Source organism: Falco rusticolus, chromosome 2, assembly GCF_015220075.1.
Source record: "Falco rusticolus isolate bFalRus1 chromosome 2, bFalRus1.pri, whole genome shotgun sequence".
NCBI lineage: Eukaryota > Metazoa > Chordata > Aves > Falconiformes > Falconidae > Falco > Falco rusticolus.
The window spans coordinates 33,974,212-33,996,334 of record NC_051188.1 but is presented as its reverse complement, the minus strand read 5'-3'; the positions used below and the strand labels follow the sequence as shown (position 1 = coordinate 33,996,334).

General features: G+C 44.4%; 1 protein-coding gene across 4 annotated transcripts in view; it reads right to left on the bottom strand.

Annotated features, from left to right (window-relative positions):
- Positions 1-22,114, bottom strand: part of ELF1 (E74 like ETS transcription factor 1) — a 92,191-nt gene extending 70,077 nt beyond the window's left edge. For 2 of the 4 annotated variants that reach the window (XM_037376250.1, XM_037376247.1), the window contains exon 1: positions 650-761. The gene's annotated coding sequence lies outside the window, so the exon portion shown is untranslated. Of the gene's footprint in view, positions 1-303; positions 502-649; positions 762-22,019 lie in introns of those variants that run through there. The other 2 variants (XM_037376248.1, XM_037376252.1) reach the window with 2 other exon arrangements.
- Between the last annotated feature and the right edge of the window lie 9 nt (positions 22,115-22,123).

The following is a 22,123-nucleotide window of genomic DNA, read 5'->3' as shown; positions in this document are numbered from 1 at the left end:
AGCAAACCTGCCATTTTAGCGTCGCTCAGGGCCACACTGGGCGAGCGGCAGCGGCAGAGCCAAGGTGCTCAGAGCCACAGCGCCCAGTGCAAACACTGTCCCAATCACCTGGGCCGTGCTCTGCTACGTGCTGGACAGGTCCAGGTAAACGCGGCTTCGGAGTAAATAAAATTAATTTATCCTACAGTCAGCTGAGCAGTGGCCGAAGGGGTCAGACCAGCAGGCTGCCTGACACCTCCAAACGCTTCAAAGGCAACACAATTATGAAACGCATCAAAATCACCCGCCAGCCGCGACACTCACGGAGCGCGCCGGTCACAGCACAGCGGCGGCCGCGCTGCCCTTCGCCCGGAGCGACGCGCTCGGCTACAGGCAGCTCGCAGCGCTGCTGCCCCGAAACTGCGCCTTCACTCACGGCTCCCTGGATTTTTTGTGGTTTTTTCTCAAGCGCGCCCAGGTGCTGCACTTTACCAGAAGTTCCCTTCCCCCGCCACCCCCGCCCTCCCCAGACGGCCGAGGAGCGCGGCTCCCGGCGCGGGCGGCACGTCGAGGCGGCAGAGGCCGGCAGCCCAGGGACGCCGCGTCCCCCCGCCCGGCCGCCCTTCCTTCCCTTCCCTTCCCCTCCCCGCCCTGCCCGGGGAGCACGTACCGCCTCGCCGCGGGGCCTGCGGCGCCGCCCCGGCCGCTTCGTGCAACTAAAATGGCTCCTGTCGAGGGGGGGAAGTGGTGCCCGGGCCCGGCCGGTGAGTCACCGCGGGGCCGGGCGGCTCGGCTCGACACGACACGCCCCGGGCGGCGGCCAGCGCTCGGTCGGGCCCGGCCCCGCAGGTGGCGGCGGCCGCGATGCGCTCCCCGGGCTGTGCTGGCGGGGTGCGGGCAGCCGGGGAGAGGCCGGCCCGCCTCGCCTCGCCTCGCCTCGTGTGCGGAGCGTGAGGGAGCGCGGCTGCTCGTCCGGCTCACACCAGCGGCGGGCCCATGGCGGCTCCCGCCCACCTCCCTGCTCCGCCACCCCGGCCGCAGAGGCACCTAAGGAGCCCCTATGTACAGTCCCACCCCGCTCCCCTTCACGAGTAATAAATAAATAAACACTTTTCTGGGGAACATATGGTATGTTTCACCAATGCTGTCTTGCTCGCCCTACACTGGCTAACCCCGGAAAAAACCCTCAAAACTTTCTGGGCCCAAATCGCTCAGTGAAATCCCATTAATGTGCAGCACTCAGTGAAGCGCTGACACGCACCTAACTGCAGAGCCAGGGCTGCCGAGGATCCCCAGTAAGTTTCTGATACACTCCTCATGTTCTTTCAGGGAACTGCCATGCCTAACAAGCATCGTGCACCGAGCCATCCAGCCCACAGATGAAGGCAACGTCAGCACTTCAGCCAGGCTCTAGCAACTCATCGGGCATGCCTGACACATATTTAATCTTAACAACATGGCGTGGAGGGTGAGGACAGAATGACTTCCATCTTATTTTAGTGGGAAGGGTAAACGCAGGCTCTGTTTGCAGGCTGGCACGTGCATTCGTTTCCCACTGACTGGCAGAAGGACAGAGTCCAAAGCGGCACGGCGGCTGTAGGGGAAGACACTGCACAAAGACCCAAGCCATGCAGGCGACGAGAGGCTGTAACTGCAGGGCAAGGAGCTGGGAGGCCAGAGAGGGCAGCAGGAGCAGAGGCAACCTTGCAAGGAGCAGGGAAGCTGCGAGTAAAAACCTGACACTACTTCTAGCAAACACATCGAAATAATTCCAGATATGATTTAAGTGTGGCTGTCATTAACCCTCCCGGTAATAAACTGTAATGCCACAAGTGGCATGCTGAGCAAAACTCATTGCTTTTTGGATGCTAATATCTCCAGCTACTGGTTACGTTTAATAACCAAGAAGAAAATTTTGGTTTTACTTGCAAGTAATGCAGTCCCTGTGATACCTACATGGCACTCAAAGGCAAAACTGGCTCCCAGTTTACTGTTTAAAGAGCAGTTACCCACGTACGATTTTATTACATAGGTTTTATCATGTTATTTTGCAGCCTGCTTTAGTGGGAGATCTGAAAAAAACAGCAGTAGCACATTTTTATGACTAGCTGAGTAAAGGTCTCAATTAAGTCGCTACTAAAGTAGCTTCACTACAGCTTTTTATCAAAATATGTCTTCATTTGTATTTCTCAGCTGAAAAGAGACCATGTGGAGGAAACACAGTGATGTTATTTTAGTCACATATATTTTCCACCTCTCGCAACAGATGTATTTTCCCTCTCTCCAGCAACTTAATTATAATCCAGTCTTACATCTAAAAGTATTTGTTTCTTTTGCTGCAAAACCCTTTGGAAATCATGAGGCACTGCGGGGAGAAATCTGACCCAGGTGCACAAGTAGTTACAAGGAAACTGTAACATTGGCACAGGGAGAGTGCCATTTTAATTACTAGAGTCTAATACTTACATTTTACAGGGGAAAAAGCCAACACAGCCTTATCCAGTCAGTCAACTAAATACAAAAATCATTTCGTAATGATGTACAAGCACAAGCTATGCAAACATTTAGCCATTTCTAAGCTAAATCTGGAAGCATTATTTTCTAAAAAAAGCATATGTAAAAAGTAAACGTATTTAACAAAAGAGAATGCAGGTGAATGTTTATCTCTGGAACTGTATCAGGTTTCTTGCTAATTTTAATTTTGGCTTAAAGAAGTGACTTTGCCCATTGCTGGGATAAGTATCTCTATGAAACTTAGATCATTGTTTGCACAGAAGACATAGCCAGACACTGACCAAAAACATGGCTTAAGCCAATTTAAACAGCTTTAGCCCTCTGCTCCATCACAGCTGCATATTCCTTGCACCAAAATACCCCCCCAACCTGTTTCCCAGCACAAATATTTGTGCAGTCGCACAGCATGGCAGAGGGTGGAACCCACCAGTGGAAAAGTTAAGGCCGCATAAATAAATAAATAAATAAATAAATAAATAAATAAATAACACACAATCCAATTTTCACGTTGCCATTGGCCCTGGCCTGCAGAGAAACACATGCCAAATTACACCCTGAGGGGAGCAGTGCAGCACACCGGCTGGGGTGGCAGAGACATGGATACGGCTCCCACTTCTGCTGGCCTCATGTTTGACCCCAAGGAAGCCACTTCTCTTTTTATGCCCTGGTTTGAGTCCATCCTTCTCAACTGGCTTTGAAAGCAACAACTCTTGTTACAAGGATGGGATGGGATGGGATGGGATGCTTCCCCAGGAGATGCGGAATGGGACCACAGCAGATGGCCTGCAGAAGGGACAGCATGAGGCTCTGAAGCCACATGAGAACAGACCAGAGAGATGTGCTCTGGAGGTGTGCTGCCCTACCCAGAAAACAGATACACTTTAGTCTCATGAAAATGGGCCAAAAGGGAGGTTTGTGGAGGAGAACACATTATTTTGAAGAAGGGTGCAGAAACTTTAGATTTAAAAGCTCACTGGTTTTTATCTTCACACTGTATTACACACAAGGTCACCACATTAGAAGCCTAGCAAGCCCTCATTTACATGGTACCCTGTGGTGCCATTCCTAAAGCAGCTCAAGATGCTGTAACTCCTCTCCACTATTGCCAGAGGAGATCCCACCACCCTGCTGTCAGCTCAGGCTCATACCATTAACTCGCACAGGCTGAGGGCCTCATCAAACTGGCTCAAGACTGGGTAAAAATCTGATTTAAGGAACTTCCATTTCATATTGTTTTTGTAGGATCCCAGTATCTCAACCTTCACAACGTATTTAATCTCAGGCATCCCTGTAAGAAAGAAATCCTAATAATCCCATTTACAAGCATGGCAGGGAAGAACACCTGAGCAATGGACATGCCTGAGATCACACAGTGTGTGTGTAAGGACAACATTTGAACCAGCCTTTCCCCAAGTGTTCAGTTAGCACCCAAACTCCTGCACTTTCCTTTCTCCTTGGATACAACACTGAGAAACATATAGTAGCACTGCTACAATATTTTAATATAATATCTTATCTATCATGCTGTTACTGTCCTGGTACTTTGGATTTGTGGACTGGCACATACCACTGTGCCACATAAAACAGACTGAAACTATTGTGGGTTTCTAACACTGCCAGATGCATAATGACCTAAATATTTATGCATGGAGAAACTGCAACAGGAGATTGTAAGGTAACTTGCTCCTATTCCCAGAAGAAGTCTCTGCTATGGGACATAGGCATAGAAAAGTTCTCTTCACTGTGTTATTTAACCACAGTTCAGGCCACATACTTATAATATTTTTAAGACAATTGTTTGCCATCTACAAACCTCTTGTATTTTCAGAGGTTTTAGTAAAAAACCATCTTAAAGGAGAAATGTAGAACCCAGGGGTTTAGATACCTGCATTGCAGCCCATGCAGCTATCCATTCTTAATTTGCAATTTAAAGGTATGGTTCAGTGATGTTTTAGTGTGCACTGAGTATAGGCTGAAAGTAGAGCACCATGAATTTGAGAGAAAACAGTCTATGTTTTCACTGTGCTGGTCTTCTGAACTGTAGTTGAATCATAGGAAAGGAAAGGTGGTAGTAAACCAAGTACATATGAACAGGCCACTATTCTTTTCAAAAGCTGGGAGGGAAGGTAACCCAGCTGTCCTTTGTTAAGTTTAAATCCTTCAGATAGTAAATGTCATCTTCCTTCAGAATACACAAGAGTCCTTCACAAGTCTGCAGTCTTCCAAGCTTCCAGAAATTATGCCTTTGCAGCAGAAGGGGCAAGAGAGGTGTTTGAAATGAAATGGATTCACAACTGAGCACCAGGCAGCTTTAACCTCATCCATTTTATGCTTCTAAGCTTGCCTCGTGTTTCCTAGCGAAGGCATATTTGGCAAGGTAGCTGCCTTTGCCAAGCAGCACAGGAACATCCCACACAGCTACAAACCCCTGACCTTGTACAGCCTTGCACAAACTCTTCTTGGATCACCTCTAAGGTATTCTTAGGTCACATCCCAGAGATGACAAGTGTCTAGGAAAATCTACTTATATAGTCTCTTTTCCTCGCTCTTTTAAGTTCCTTCCTTCCTCCTTTTGTTATGAGTTTATTCTGCTGAGAAGTAATGCTTCTCATATTTCTGAGAGTGGTTTAAAATGTGGTTATATCCTCCTTTCTACTGACAAGCAAGATTCAGAGGGAAAGAATTGCAAAAATCCAGGTAGAAAATACAGCTCTGACACAGAATAATCTCTGATCCACTCTCAGCCAGAAGCTGCAGGCTCCAGCTTCTCTCTGACACTTCTCTACCAACCTCAACTGCATTTTCTCTCCCCATCCTCTCCTTGCACCAGTTTTTGTCCATGTGGTACCTGTTAAACTTTCCACTGATCCCATTAAAGACATTAAGAGACACTGGAACAGTTTGCCCAGAGAAGATGTGGATGCCCCCACCCTCAGGTGTTCAAGGCCAGGTTGGACGGGGCTTTGAGCAGCCTGGTCTAGTGGAAGGTGTCCCTGCCCATGGCAGGGGGTTGGAAGTAGATGGTCTTTAAGGTTCCTTCCAACTCAAACCGTTCCATGATTCTATGATGACTGTGGCAGAAAGCTGACTGGGAGGGGTGGGGAGCACTAGCTGCTGTTGAATCAGCTCAAAAAGACTGATGAGCACTGCTAGTGAAGGGCATAGGATCTCCCTCTGTGGGTAGTAATGGACTACAAGACTGGGCCAGCACTAAAGTCAGTTTTCACTCTAAGACTCACATGATTGCACAACAGCTGTAAAAAAAAAAAAAGCTCGACACATGTTACTTGGGGGATGCTACAGACAGAAAGAAGGGACTGAGATGCTGCTTAACCCACAGCTCTCAGATCTAAGCTAGCTCTGTTCCACCCTCCCTCTGCACTCTACTTGCCTGTTTGTTTTGGAAAATGCACTGAAAGTCGGTTAACATCCTATACATACACCTGCCAGTAGGTGTGACAGAAGTCATACTTGTAAACCCATAGCCCTGAGGCACTCAAGACAAAGAAATCAAAGACAGGACAAATTCATCCCCCATAGTTCTCTCAGTGAGCTTTAGACCCTCCAAAAAATCATGAAACAGAAAGAATTAAACCACAATCTGCAAATATTTGTATAATGTATGTATTACCTCTTTTTCTCAGGTGCCTCATCATCGTGCCTCACCCAATGTTATCAATAACCACATTCAGACAGTTAAGGCTCCTGCATCCTGAAATCCAACTCACTTATAAGTTGCTACTTTCCAATTCTTCATTCAGAGTCACTAAACTGATCCAAGAAGGCCAACATCCCTTATACTTTTAAATACATCTCTAGACCCTGTTCCAGCACAGGCCCTACAACAAAGGCAACTAATGGGAAGTAAATGGGCAGAGAAATGTATTTTATACCAACAAACGGGTAACTGTATCTGGATTATTTTTTTTTCATCTAGAAGAGCTTACTGATTGAAAAGACAGAAACAGTTTCTGAAACAAGGCAGAAGATAGTGTAGTTCTAATTAATGCCCATTAATTAGAATTCACAGCTATGCACTGTGAAGGTAATGCTATTTTATGTACAGAACACCTGACCACAACATATTTGCAACAATCAAAGCCAAAATGACCTCATTTTTGTATGGTAACAATTACTGGATATCCCAAGCAAGGACATAACACTATGATGTTCTAATCCCAGATTCTCACACACTGTATGTACCAGCCCTGAATATTTTTTTTTTAAATAATATACTTCAATATTGTACAAGGCTATACAACCCTGACTGCAGTAAGATTCAGCTAGATGCTTAGCTTTCCAAAGGAAATTATCACCTGGGTATACAGCTGGTTTGAAAGACAAGTATTAGGTCGCCCATCTATTTTTATGGATTTGCACGCAAAACAAAGCCTTTAAGCAAATATGGATTTCCTGCTATTGTGCAAGAAAGACACAAAGGTGAGGGAATACTAGGTATGAAATGAAATTGATAAATACTGCTAAAATTCAAAAACATATATATGACAGAAAAGGTTAGACTTTCCAAGGGTAAGAAACAATCTTTCCAGAAAGAAAGTCAGTGTTGATTCTTAAAGCAGACCAGCACTGGATGTCATCCCACAAGGTAAGCTTCAGATCTCCCACTATTATATTCCTTCAGAGCTGTGTTGCTTTAACAGGATGGTTATATTTGCTCTGCAGTCCTTGCAAGGATAATTTTTGAAGAATCCAAGCTCAATCTAAACTCTGAAAGGATGTTACTACACCAGTAGCAGTAAACTTAGCCTTTGCTCTTTTCCTCTCTTATACACACACAGAAATAAATCCAGAGCTATTTGTAAACATGTTGTTCTGTGGTTTTTGTTTTGTTTCTGCTGTCAGAATGTTGTAATCCCTGATACAAGACTGAAAAAAAAACCAAACAAGCAAATGAATAGAAATGTATACCAAGTGAAACTATGTTGCAAATACGGAGAAGGAACATAAAAGCAAAGACTGGGTGGGTTTTATATAGTCCAATAGTGGTTTCTTAACTGGGACACTGTAGTTGACTGAGAAATCCTCATTAAAAAGCTATAACTGTATTTTTCCTCTTCTCATTCTGTGAGTCACTCATTACGTTTTTGGATGTTGCAACACATTCATGAATAATAAACACATATGGGGAAGAAGAAAAAAAATACCCAGTGTTCACACTGGATTTTTTTATGTCTATCAGTATAAAAATCAAATCAAGAATGAAGCTGAGATTTGTAGAAGTTTCTATGCAAGGAATGCTATTAATCACAGAGAAAGTATTTGGTACAGCCAGAGACAAGCGCACAGATATGCACAGAAGTTACAGCACGACAATGTTAGTATTACTATTATTGTTTGGCCTTTATACAGAGCAAGAGGACAAGGGGAGGGATCATAATGTTCCCCATCAAACCCTCTCCTGAGGGAAAACAGCCAGGCACCGCCCTTAACTAGACAGTTCTGGACCCAAAGCTGTACTTCTGCAGCTGCTTTTTTTTTGTTGTTGTTAAATTAATTTTCTTTTAAAGGCTAGAGAGTTAGTTTGCAGAGACTGCGCAGTCCCAGAAAGTCAGCTGTGCTACAGGAAATTGTTGATATCTTGAAGAAGTACCAGGGAATTATTTATTCACACTTCAGTTTTAGACAGTAACAAAAAGCATCTAGTACATGCACATGTCGGGGTCGTTGCTGCAAAGGCTTTCTACTGCTCAAGTCAGATGAAAATGTGTTTGCTTCTATTCCAGTTTTTGTTATCCTTTGAATCCCGACATCTTAGACTGGCCTTATCAGCTACCTTGCACACTTGTGCCGACTCCCTGTACGGATGCAGGCCAAATTTATGGAATTAAAGGAAAACCAGATAAACATCATTTTTAGAAAAATGTTGAGCCAGAGTTCCACAAATATTTTAGATGCTTATGAGAATGCAACAGGGTATTTCTGCACTGCTCAGGATGTGAACACAAAAAAAAGAACGTGTGTTTATGGAAAAATATATAAGTGCTAACTTGGAGAGGCAAGAGAAAAAAAGATTTGCAAAAAAGTAAGCTCATGTGAATGAATCAATTTTCCATCGCAACTCATTCACACAGAGAACTGGCTATTAAAGAAACGTTAGCTAGAAACACAACCCAAATACTTGCTTGTTCAGGAAACAATCAATACTTTAAGCAGTGGGCTTCCCTACCCAAATACATGCTACATTAACCACTTGGTGAATACATAAATCATGGAGAAGAGAGAAAAAAAATAAAGACTGCAGGACACAAAAAGCAGAGCTGTGGGGAAGCTTGGCACTGCAGGAAAGGTGAACTGGCTGCTGGAAGGCCAACTCTCAGCTACATTTCAAGTTGCACCAACAGAAGTCTTGTATCTCTATGCTGATCTTCAGCCAGGTGGGCAGTCTTACCAGCAAATCCTGTAAGATTATAATCCTGTGGATCACCTCAAGAAACCAAACCGTCACCTCTGCTATTGTCACTTGCCCATAAAAACTAGGTACAGCTGTCAGACATAGCCTAGAAGATACCACTGCACACACGCACAGAAGCTCAGTTCCAGAGAGAATTTCTGCTACTATGATGTGTTTTCCAAAAGCCTCTGAGGAACCATTTTTCCTGACTCTGTGGTTTAGGGAGCTCTGAAGACAACATTGGGAACAGAGGCTAAGAGAACAAGAGCACATTATGGCAGGCACATTTTCTCAGATGTGCTTTTTTCTCCTGCTTTCCACTAATAGAGGTCATTCATTTAATGGAGGGAGTTCAATATTCTCCCTAAGTAACCTGTCATAGACTTAGTATCCTCAATGCTCAATTCAAAGTACTATGTATATATCTATGTTTATTATTTTAGTCTAATATTGTCAATTTAGCATTTCAGTATATATGTTTAACATTACAACCCATTTTGCCCTGCATTTACTGAGAGTCCATCAGCTTTGAAGATCTGTGCTCTGGAAAACATACCACTAGCCAGAGAGGAATGATTTCAGCTCCCTCTGCCATCAAGGGACACAGACCCAAATTTGAGTAGAGTGCTCACATTCTAGGACAGTAGTCTAAATTCAGAGTGTTTCATCCACTGTTTCTCTCTAATCAACTTTATTTCATGAACTTTTCATTTAATGCTTCCCACTTTTAGCAAGACACATTAGAAATGTTTTCCAGCTTCGCCTATCAGACAAAAATATACTATTTGTGACTGCGGTCACAGAAATCTTCCTTTATTTCAACCACTACTGAAAAGTAATAGCAAACAAAATTAATTTTAATATTCCAAATAAGAATAATTAAAACATCTTTTCTTAAGGCAGTGGTCAATAATCTCACTCAGGAAGGAGCAAGAGTGAAGAAAATTACCTTTTGTTTTAGCCTTAAATGCCCACAACCTCAGACCTGTTGGTTTTGGGATATGAGCCCTTGCTGCTTTGCAGAAACTAGGAGCAGCTTATTCCCTACTACTCTCTGTTCTATGAGAAAACAAACTCCCCTACCCTAAACAAGCACCCCGTATTTCCCTTGAGTACTTGTTCATTCACACCATCACTCTGACTCTGACCAGAGCAGAAATACGCATCTGCTAGCTGTGCTTGTACAAGCCCCCAAAAGATGTCTCCTCATCATCCATTTATTTTCATTTTTATTAAATGCCAAAGGTATAAAGACTTGAAATCCTCTGGAAAAAACCACAAACATCACTAGTGAGGTAAAGTGGAGCTGGTGGCAGGCTACTCATTCATACATTCTTTTCCCCCACATCCCTGATAAGGCCTTCTTACCTCAGTTTCCCCATCACTTTCCCCTTGGGTCTGATCACTGGCACCAATCCCAAGCTAACAACAGCACCTGACTCCCCATATAGCTGCTCAGGACTTTCTGTACCCTCCTCCCTATTTGTAAAGGGCAGCAAAGTAAGCCCAGACTGCCTAAAGTGAATTGGGAGATCATGAGCTCTAGCTCTTGGTCATACTCAACTGGGAAAGCTCTGGTGCTTCATTGATGGGTACCGCTCACTTAGAAAATCTGGTCATTAATTAGGTGAAAAAACTGCCTGTCCATACTTCATGCTCTTGCTGTTCTTAAAACTACATCACGCTAACACAATGTTTTGGAGAGGAAGGGAAAGAAATCTAAACTGTAATTACAGATGACTAGGCTTCAGCCTTATTTGGTATGAGCATTCAGATTTGAGTCCATTTTCCTCCCATTAGTAAAAGCTAACACCTTGTCCTTAAAAAGGACACAAAAAAATCCTTCAGTAAACAAATGTCCATGCACTAAGCTGGGTGAGAGGAATTTAAATTCCTTACTATTGGTAATGGCTTACAACTCAACATTCTGCTGTAAGCACTGATCTAGCTCTCAGTGATTCTGTAGTTTAAATTATCGCAGTTTTATCAGTGGGACTATTCACAGTTTCTTCTGCATCTCGTTTTCATGGCTGATATCTTTACAGTCAGAAGGAGGAAACCAATTTGGATCTACCTTCTTCTATTTCTTTCCCTTTCTGATTTGTTTTACCTTGTTTTCTTTCATTCCCAGCTCTATTCCCTATTCTTCAGGTGTATGAACAAACACTCAAAATACATTTTGGAATAAATAGAAAAAATTAGATTGCAGTGGCTCCACAGAGCAAAAGCATGGAAGCACCTGGTTTTAAGCCACCCAAGCTGTGACTATGTTCCAGTCAGAATCCACAGACAATTGCCATCTTCTCCCCTGCTTAATCTGGAACTGGTAATTTATTCTTCTGGCAGATAAAACAAGTAATCCCAAAAAAGGTTTTATCACAGAATGGTGAAAAAAACCTTCAGGATTTTTATTTCTACTTGTCTTAAGTCCAGTAAGAAACCTAAGGACATGATTTAGAAACCTGACTGGATAAGAAAGGGGGAGCACACATACAAAAAGTACCAGTGACAGTGTTGATAAAACCACCTTTTCACATCACTCCTCCAGTTTCTTTAACACAGTACCTAAATTCAGTAGTTTTCCTAATACTACCCATTTAGAATAGCTTCTTCTGCTAAAAGGCAGTCATTCCACAAACATGAACATAGTGCTATACAAAAGAACCATAAATATGCATTTTCTCCCTTAAACCACACCTGCACAAATACCTGTGCCTATCGAAACACCTATAATAAGACTACTGCTCGGTCTGACAATGAAGTATACAGAATGGAAACTTAAATCTAAATATGTGTGTAACACATCCTGCTCCACCTCTGGAAACAAAAATAAAGAGGGACCGATATGTTTGTCCATCATACCATAAAGCAGAAGCTCCAATGAACAACATAGTCTCTAACTATATTCAGTGTCGTTACATGTCTTGACATCAATCTGAAACAAGACAAGGGAGAATGTATGAGCCCTAGAGGATTAGAGAATTCAGAAAAATAAGTAATATTCTCGACAGGTATTGAGGCAGAGACATAAGATACACAGTATTCAACATTAATTCTCCACAATAAAAACAATTACTTCTATAACTACCTTTTTTCTTCAGAAAAACATGAAATGAGTTGTTTGCTTCCACTAACACACATAGATTTGGGAAATGAGGAAAAAAACCCCCACCTAACTAGTAAAGACATTGAGGGGGCTCATACAGTAACAGCCTTGTGTATGACTTGACCTTCCAGTTTCTAGTCACACAGCAATGATAAAACAAGAGACTACAAACCCCCATTTCTTGTGCAGCTTTTATTTCAGAAGGACAAGACAAAACAAAAGCTAATGTATTGATTTTCTCATACAAAATATACAGAGACCTCTTAAGCAAACAACCTCCTGAAAATGTGTTGTGACCATCCAGCTGTCTGACCTCTGTTTTAGACTGTGCCAAAAACTATGTCCAGAGTCAAAGCAAGTAGCTAGGTCAGACTTTAGGTAATGTATTTGCAATAATTCACCTCAGATGAGGTACATAATGATGCCATCACCCCCTCCCCTCCCGAAAGAGTACAATAATGATAGAAGTACACCAGCAAATTTGATCACAAGGACAGTAAAACTCTTTGACATCAATAGATATGCCCTGGAAAATGTTCACAAATGGCCATTTGCCAAGAACATAAAAGTATATTTCTGGCTTTCACCATCTTGGCTGCAGTATATTTATGGTCAGAAGCCAGTTCTTTCATTTATTAAAATATTATACCTGTAACAGTTGAAGAGGTTTACTACCCTGTAATATTAACATTTGAAAACTGAATTTGCAAAAGCCTTAGTAAAATTTTTACAAACCATAAAGACTAAAAATCTGTTAACCCATAAGATTTGTTCAACTAGGAAAACCTAAAAAAAAAGCCCCTAGAGGTTTGTTTTGGATGGCTCAAGACTAAGGTTTCGCTTGAAAATGCATTCAGTGAAAGACAGCTGCACAGAGCACATAGATACCCAAATACAAAAGAAAAAAGCTCAGGACCACTTCAGTGGAGGTAAGCGGGTGCTGGGAGACCTACTCTCTGCATACAGTGACATATGGGTGTAATTCCTTTCTCCCAGAAGGAAATACAAAAGTAAAACACTGGCACAAGTCTGTTGGCACAAGGCTGGAGAAAGGCTTACAGTTCAATAGGCTGCGGACACATCTCATTTCCATTATCTCCACTAACACACCACTAATTTCCTCAACCCACCCCACAACAGCTTCTCAGTACAGCTACCAGAACCTGCCTCAGCTTTGCCACCTCAGCACCTCAATCCATTTTGGCTAAAATAAATCTACTGTTTAAACTGCGTAAGTTAAGTAAAAGAATTTTGGCAGAAACAGAAGGGTTCCCGTGTTCAGCTGGCAGGCTGGGGGGGGAGGTGGGAAGGGCAGTAAATGATGGCAGAAGATGAGTGACAAGGTGCTGGGGGGAGTAGCTGACGGAGCAGAGAGGTGGCCATCACAGCCACAGCATCCATGGGCACGGAGGCCAAGCTGCCTGTACTTCCTACACACACTGCGACCCTGTCCCTCCTTGGGACACCCATACACACTGCCAACTTCCAGTGACAGTGTGAAGAGGCTGATGTCTTTTTCTGCACAGCTGACCCTCAGGCCTAATGTTTTACTGAGAAGATGACTGCAGCTGGGATCCATAACCATTAAATGCCAGCTATTTCATTAGATGCTGCTGTCTGTCACGTGTGAGGCAGGATGCGCAGGGAGAGCAAGAAAAAACACTGTGCAAGAGCTGCCTGAAGGCCTGTCTGTTTGGGGAAATTACTGCTAGAAATATTCAAGTGCTGGACTTTATTCTGGAGCTTGGTGGTGGCTTCATTTCTGTTGCGTTCCCCCGCAACCTGGGAAGCAGAGAAGGAGGGAGGAGGCCCAGGGTTCAGGCCGAGGCAATGTGGGAGCTCTCTGTCACCCGCTGCCATCGCCCTCAGCACACGAAGCGTATTTTAATGTATGAATTCAAACAACTGGACTTAGTTACCCAGTTTGCACATTTCTGATGTTTAAATCAATTTATCTCCCCAAAATACTGCAGTTTCTGAAGCTGCCTTGGACTATGCTCTTTTCCTAGAGTCTTATTGTCCCTTAGGTAACACATTATTATCACAACACGTTGGATCAGTCAGCATTCCTACAGCAGTATGTGAACACTAAGTACTGTCACCATCCTTTTTGTGACTGGTCTGGCTGTCCTTTTACCCACAATACCACTTCCCTTGTCATTTATATTAAAAAAATAGCAAATTCTATGCCACAGTGTAGAATAACCTCCTCACCTCTTCAATAGTTTATACTGGTGACAAAGTGTGCTTTTCCAGTTTCTCCTCAAAACAAAGGTATCTGTTGCAATTCTCTTGTTCAACGTCAGACCTTGATCAACCAGACACCTTGAAATTTCTCATTGAATTTCTCCTCTCAACAAAATTAAAGAGCAGGGAACAGATGCCAGGATGCTGTTCAAAACCCCCTTGCCCAAAAAGGCTCTCTGAAGGTCTGCAGCAAGTTGCAGAATCCTGCAATGTTCCACTTCTCAATCACCAGTTCATGTCCCCTCCTGACGAGTCCAAGCCCAGCCCAAAAGCATCCGATAACACACTTAATGTGGAAGCTGCTGGAAACGACACAGCAGCAGTGCCTCTCCAAGCAGCAGCAGATGTGGAAACAGAAGCTGCAGCAGCAGATACCCTGTGAGTGACCTTCTGCCAGGACTTGGAGCATGCTCGGTTTCCTACATGAAAATATGACACATAAACGAGTCACAGAACAAGGTCAAGCATGCTGAAACACCTCATTAAATTTCGTTGATGCCTGTATGACCAGGTACCTCAGACTCTGTAACTGCTTAATGTCACCACTGTATTAATGAAGGAAAAGACTGGAATATCACACGGCTTAGAGTACGCAGGTGAAGCTGAAATAGTAGGTTTTAACATAAAAAAAGATACTTCTGTATACACACATAAATAAAAGAAGAAAATCAAACTAATTCTGGGAAGAAGGCAAAATTATGTCTTCACTGGCCACAGATGTGCTAGATTAGGGACTACATGGGGAGTTTGCGCACACACACACATCAGGTATAGCGTAATGCATTCAATAAAAACACCTAATTCTCGATTATCCTGATTATAGTTACATTTAGCACTGGTAAAGGGGGAAACCAAACCTGGCAGAGAACACAGTCCTAATACTATTTGTAGCCTTTGTTAATTTGGTTGTCTGGGTGCATAATTATCCTACACGCACATCTAGTGCTGTTAGGCATACAATCAGTTATACAGCTCAGCTATTTAGTAGTATTATTTTCAACTTTGATATGCCCCTGAGGTGGATTTAGGTCACTTGACAATTCTGTAAATTTTAATCTCATCCTAAAACATTGTTTCACTTGACAGCCAGTGAGGGAATAAAAATCACTTAATATTACCAACACAGTAAGATGTCACAAGGTGGCAAAATACAAACTATGACCACATTTTCAAAACAGGCATCACGTGGCGATACTCATTATCATCCCTGTATCAACCCAAGTTTTATCCAACTACTGGAACATTAAAATAAGATTCAAAATTTACTGTTGATTCTTTGATTTTGCCATTTTCTGGGAAGAAATTTATTAAATAACCTAACCAGAGCTCTTAAAAACTGAAAACATGCAATCTGATTTGTACTTTATTAGTGAATTGGATCCTGTATCCCCTAGAAATCAATAGTGCATTATCATTTACTCCAATGAATGTAGCAATGGATATACAGGCCAAACCCTAGAAGGCTGTACTGTCATTATTTTCTCAAACACACATATCTCAATAGGGTAGCTGAGGAAAGTGTTTTTAGAAATCATGCTTGAGAGGAGTACTTTAGTGCTTAAGTTATTTCCAAGTAAGCGGAAATATATGCATGGTTTTGGGAAGTCTAGAGATACTGATTTACAAGAACTTATGCTCCTCAAGTTTCAGTTCTTCTCCACAGGAAAACTTCCAGTAATGTCATCCTCTACAGAAAATGCAATTTTTTAACCTTAAAACTTTCATAGGATATTTTAAGGTGTGAATGAAAAAGCCCAAATCAAAGCCACTGTGTGAAATATTGAACATCAAACCCTGGCATTCTTTTGCGTACCAGGCACTCTAGAGTAAGTGCTATAAAGTAAATTTTCCACAAAAAGCAATACTTCTAACACTTAAAGTATATTTCAAATTCAGATGCCAGAGGAAAAAATGTGAATGTTGTATTAAAAAGAATGAATGATGGAATTAATAAAACATCATCTCATAACTATCTAGGCCCAAGTGCAATTCCCAGGCAAACTAAAACTTCAGCTTTCTTGTGAAGCTACCTGAAAAAGAGCTCTGCAGGTATTGCTTCAACAAAGTGATTTCACCACCATAACTTCTGTTGTTCTAGTAACTACCAGGGGTGCTGTCAAGCCATATGCACACTTTCCCATGTCCCCATCTCTGGTGTCCGCTTGCAGCAGGAGATCTGGCAGCAGGAGAGGCAAACCCAAAGGACAGAAAGGTGGTTAAGGTGAGAGCAGGCTTGGAGGTACACTGAGCCCTCAGCAGCTGACTTCTGAACAGTGAGCAACGTCCTTGTCTATCTAATGGCAGGGGAAATTTCTTCATCCCTGAATACAGCTGTCAGCATCCTGAGCAAAGACAGTACACTAACCTAGGAATATGAGCGAACTGTACTGACAGAGAGCAGCAAGCGAGGAAGGTGAGTACCCGATATCCTGTCTCCAGCTGCCACCAGATGTTGATGCTCTGGAGGAAAGTATACAATAATTACTCATAATCCCAGAAGTCAAATTAAGCAGCAAGAAGAAATGGTGCTCCTGACCCAAGAGAAGACCAGCCAGGTTCTGAAGCATGACATTTTACTATAATCTTGTCCAAGGTAGCAACTTGTGCTACAATACATGGACAGGACTGCAAATAATCTTATTTTCGCAATCTAGCAACAATACAGTTCAACTGAGCACAGTCCTTCCCTCTTCTACGTGCACTGCAAGTGTCCTCCACAGAATCAAGCCAAAGCACATCTCTGAGAAGGAAACCCCCTCTCACTTTAAACACTCCCAGCAACAGCAAATCCATGACAATGCTTTATTGCCCTCATTGCTACTTATTATTTCAAGGTACAATGTATCTTAACTTAATCTCCCAGACACTGGATGTCTCAGTAGGGTCAAGTAAATATCATGTATTTTCCTTACACATATGTACAATATAGACAGGCGTCATTTCCCCACTTAGTCTCTTCCAAGCTGAATAAACTGTACACCCTGCATTGTGAAGCTGGGTTTCCAAACCCTGGATCACTTTTGTCACCGTGCTCTTACTAATATTTCACATCCTCCCTCACATGTGAGCAGCAACACCAGAAGACAGAATTCCGGCAATCTTACTAAGGCCACATACCTTCTTTCCTATTTCTGTGCAATATTTATATTGCTATACAGCCAAAGATCACACTTCAGTCACAGCATTACAATGAAAAATCCTGTTAAGACGATTCTCTGCACACATTCTTAAGCCTTCTTGCAAATTACTAGTTTGAAGACAGTCTCTTATCCTGCTGGTGTAACTGCATTCCTGGTTCCTTTATATGTGGCTGCATGAAAAATGCCTTCTGCTGGGTTCTGACCATTTTAAAAAAATGCAGCACACTGTACTAGTAATTTGTTCAACACACACACAAACCTGCATGTAATCTATTGGTAACAACGAGATATCATCACAGAAACTGAGAATATAATGATACTAAACAGCCCTACGCCAAGATTCAGCCCTCAGGGGATGCCACAAGAAACAGCTGCACTCCCATAGAAGAAAGGCACGCCTAAGTTCATTTCTGAACTAAGATTTATGAAGCAACTTTGCCAATGTTTGTGGTATTTATTCCACAGTGACTCCATGGCACAATTGTTTTATACTCACACTTCACTGCAGAGTTAATAGATATATCAGGGACACAATATAGGGTGAGTCTGCTACAACAGAACAGTTGATGAATAGCTTAGGAATTTGGGAGATGTGGTTTTTTACAATTCAAAATGCTGGGAAGCAATTTGCTCTAGTTCTATAAATTGGTCTTTAACAATTGTTAAGCCATTCTGAAAGATTCAGAACAAGTAAGCCCTGGTTTGTCATTTATTTCATAGGCTCCGTTTTAAAGTTTTCAATTTTTCAGCCAGGAAAACAATGAATAATGTGAGTGAGGAAAAGCATTTGTACAATTAATCAAAGAATTTTAGGTTTGATTCTCTATTAAAAAAAAAATCAGAATCAACTGGCTGCCAGTTAGTCAACCAAGTAAAATACTATAATTCAGCAGTGTATTTCCATGTACATAAACATGTAAACAGTATTGATGAAACTTTTAGCACTGGCTATTAGGCAGTTCCCAAACGCTTCCAATGCAAGATGCTGCTTCCAGCTGCTTGTAACTTGGCCAGACTTTTGACTGTTTGGGTTGAAATTTTCCCAGCTGAATGTCTGCCTCAGGCTAAATTTTGTTCCATGTGTTGTAGAGGTTACCTCTGAGCGAGAGGTGCGGCAAGAGGCAGACTGCGATTAGAACTTAGCCAAAATACTTTAGCTGTTTTCAGAACAAGACCAAGGAAAATGCTGTCTTTCAATGTTAACAGAAGTCTCTGGGAAACTTGGAAGGCTACAGCACCCTTCCAGCTCTTGGTGACAGATTCGAAGTCTGACATAAGGGCTGGAGCCACTATATTGCAGGTGTCCATTTTGCTGCCCCCATGAAAAATCCAAGTGCATCTGATCAAACGTTCAAAGACAAACTGCACTTTGTGCTTTTTCAGCAGGTATTTGCTAGGCCATGTCCACACTCTTCTCAACGCCTCATGCTGATCAGACGATAGGCCATCCCCACAGCAACAATTTCTTGCCCAGCTCCTGTGAAGGGCAGGTCTGCAGCTCAAATAACCACGCTCCAAGCCAGGGAACAGCAGGATGCTCCAGGCTTTCCATGTAAGGGCTGGTGGAGGCCATGACAGCACAAGGTACTTGGGACACGAGCAGAAGTCCTGCTTCTCCTTGCCCTTCCCTGCCCTGTCTTATGGATGTTCACAGCAACACAGACCACAGCCACAACCTATGACCACTGGTTAATCTCAACAGAGTGCTCAAACAGCAGAATCCCAGATGTTACATCAGGAATCCAGTCAATGAAGGATGATGGCACAAGTATGCTACCCTAGCTCTTTTCCTAAGGGAAAGAAAACCTAGGAAATCACACACAAAAAGCAGTAATGAAAGTGAGATTAACATGGCAGAATTTAGGAATTCTTAGAACTAAGTGGCTTACAGTAATTAAACACGTCTCCTAGTGCTTATATGCATGGAGGTCAATCTCTAATTGCAACTGACCTGGTCACATTTTTTTTCCCCATATAAGCTTTCCTGTAGTTAACACACAAATTCTTCTTTCTGCCCTTGTTTTCTAGACCATCACTACACAATTTCAAACCACAGAGGGAATAATTTCTTTTCTCCCAGGTTCTTTTATGGTTCTCATCACGACAGCAATCCATCAAATAAAAGGTATTGTTATCGACATTTTTTTAAAAGATGGGAAACTAAGATATGGAAAGACTAAAGGAAAAAGCTACAGACACTGTCCAGCAACTCTGACACTCAAGACTTGCATTTCTAACACGCTCAGACCTACAAAACATTTTCTGTATGTCAAGAGCAAACAGCTGTTGACTTTTGTTCCAGATGGACAAGCTCAGCATAACTGCAAAGGAGATCCCAGGGACTCAGGCCAGGCACCCAGAAAAACCAACAGACCATGTGACAAAACCTTTACGTTTACATGGAAATCCTGTGGCAATGGCAGGAGCTGCAAAACCCAATTCTCCAGCCGTCCCAGGTGTGAAACTGCCTCTCCCTCTGCATACAATCATCGGCCTTGTTCACATTACCTCTTCTCGCTACTACCCAGCCAGGGAGCTGGTATGCTTTGGCAAATGTGCCACTGGTTCATCACCTGAGCTGGTTCATCATCTGAGCTGGCTGGGAAGGATGGTGGCAGATAACATCACAACAGACACCATCATCATGCAAAGACTCAGGGCGGCCAGATAAGCCTGGCATTTTTACAGCTCCTAAGCATTTGACTTTGCAAACTTACCAACAGGGAAGGGCTGGATGGGGCAGAGAGGTAGTCAATGTATAGAATATATATAGATCAGCCACATATCCACTGGGTGGCAGGCATGTTTCACGGGATCCAGATACATGTATATACAGTGGTATACAAACGAAACCTCTTGAATACTGTGCTTGTTCCCCGTTCCCTGTCTCAGAAGCAACATCTGAACAGACACGGTAAAAAAAAAATAAAATAATCCCACAGAGCAAAGTTAACATATTCCGCCTTCATTTAAACACCAGCTTCTTGTCTGCAGCACTGAGGTGTTGGAACTGCCCTGGCACTCGAAGGTCAGAGCTGTGCAGACTCGTGGTGCCCTACATCACTTCTGTAGGTGGGTGCCCCAACGGGAGGGTGCAGGGACCTTGCAAGAGTCTCCAGAGTTTCTGCTGTAGTAATTAACATGTAAAAAGCAAGGCCTGCAGAGGCTAAGCCTTTAAACTCTTCCCCAGTTTAACAGACTTGGGGGGTGGTGAGGGTGATGGTGGTGGGGCATGGGATTTTTTTTTTTTTTTTTTTTTACTAACAGCTGTAAATGCATCCATGTGCCTAAGCAGCTAAGTTTTAAAGTTCAGAGACACATTAAAAGCCAATACTTTCCATGGATTTCCCCTTAGCATCTAAGCAGAACCATTTCAAAACTTGCTTAGAGGATGTTTCCGGAGAAGAGGCCATTGACCAAATTTCAACCCAGTGCATATTTTTATAACCAAGTTGTAAACTACGTAAGAACGCCACTTATAATGGAAATGCTGACAAATGCATAACTACCACATCTCGCTATGACAGCCCGACCGCAGGCCCTTCTGCCTTCAGTAAAAAGCAGCGCTGCTTGCCGCCCTCCTTTCCAAGGCTGCTCGATAGCCAGCTGGGGCAGGGGGGGTTGGTATGCACGGGCATCCCTGTCTCGCCCTGTTATTCCAAACTTCAGCAAACCTCACTCCGCTTATTTCCCGCACGCCGAAGGAGCCACCCCCTGTTTTCGCCATAAACAACCAGAGGGCCTCTTAAATCCATGACTCACTCCACAGGCTTTTCCTCCACCCTTGTGCGTGACTACAGCAAAAAGGTTGCCAGCTGCAGTTGGTGAATTAACATTACTTTTTTCGCGGCACCGTCGGCAAACAAGTCGCGCAGCGCTGGGGCGGGGGGCGCACAGAGCCGGTACGGGCTTTGCCCGTGGGGGGAAGGCGCTGGAGAGGGGCTTCACCCGCCCCGGCCACCCGGCGGGGCCGACACCCCTGGGAGCCAACGCTGCCCGGCCGGGGCCAACGTGTCGCAGCCGGGGGGAAGGGGGGGTGGGGAGGTGACCAAGTGAGACCGTGCCGCGTCCCCTCCCCCGCCCCGGGGCGGCGCCCCCCTTGGCCCCCGCCGCCGCCTCAGGCGCGTGCGCGCCGCCAACCGTCCCGCGCGCGCGCCCGCCCCGTGCAGCGCGGGGCCGCCGCTGCCCCAGGACGGCGGGGAGAGGCAGGCGGCGGGTCAGGGCAGGGGGACGGGGAGCAGGAGGACGGAGGCGGCGAAGTCTGCACGAGACACCGCTCCCGATATCCCGATCTTACGCGCTGCCCAAACTCCTCAGAAAGTTGGCATGGGCATCCAGCGCGGCGGGGCGCCGCCGGCCGCGGCGCGAAGGCGCGCACCGCCACACGCACGCAGGAGGCCGCCGCCGCCGCCCCCCCAACCCCTTCGCACCCCCCCGCGCACCTCCCGCTTCCCGCAGCCGTGGCGGGGCGAGAGCAGCCCGGCACAGGGTGCTGCCGGCGGCGGGGCTCGAACCCGCGGGCCCCGGCGGCTCGCCCGCCGCGAGAGAAGGGGGGAGGCTCCCCGTCCCCCCGAGCGCGAAGCCGGCCGCAGCCCGCGGAGGACGGCCGGGCGGCACTCACCGAGCGGCGGCGGTGGCTCCCTATCCGAGCGGCTCCCCGCAGAGCGCTCGCCTCTCCCGGGGGCGGGGGAGGAGGAGCGGGCGAAGGCAGGAGGTGGGGAAGGG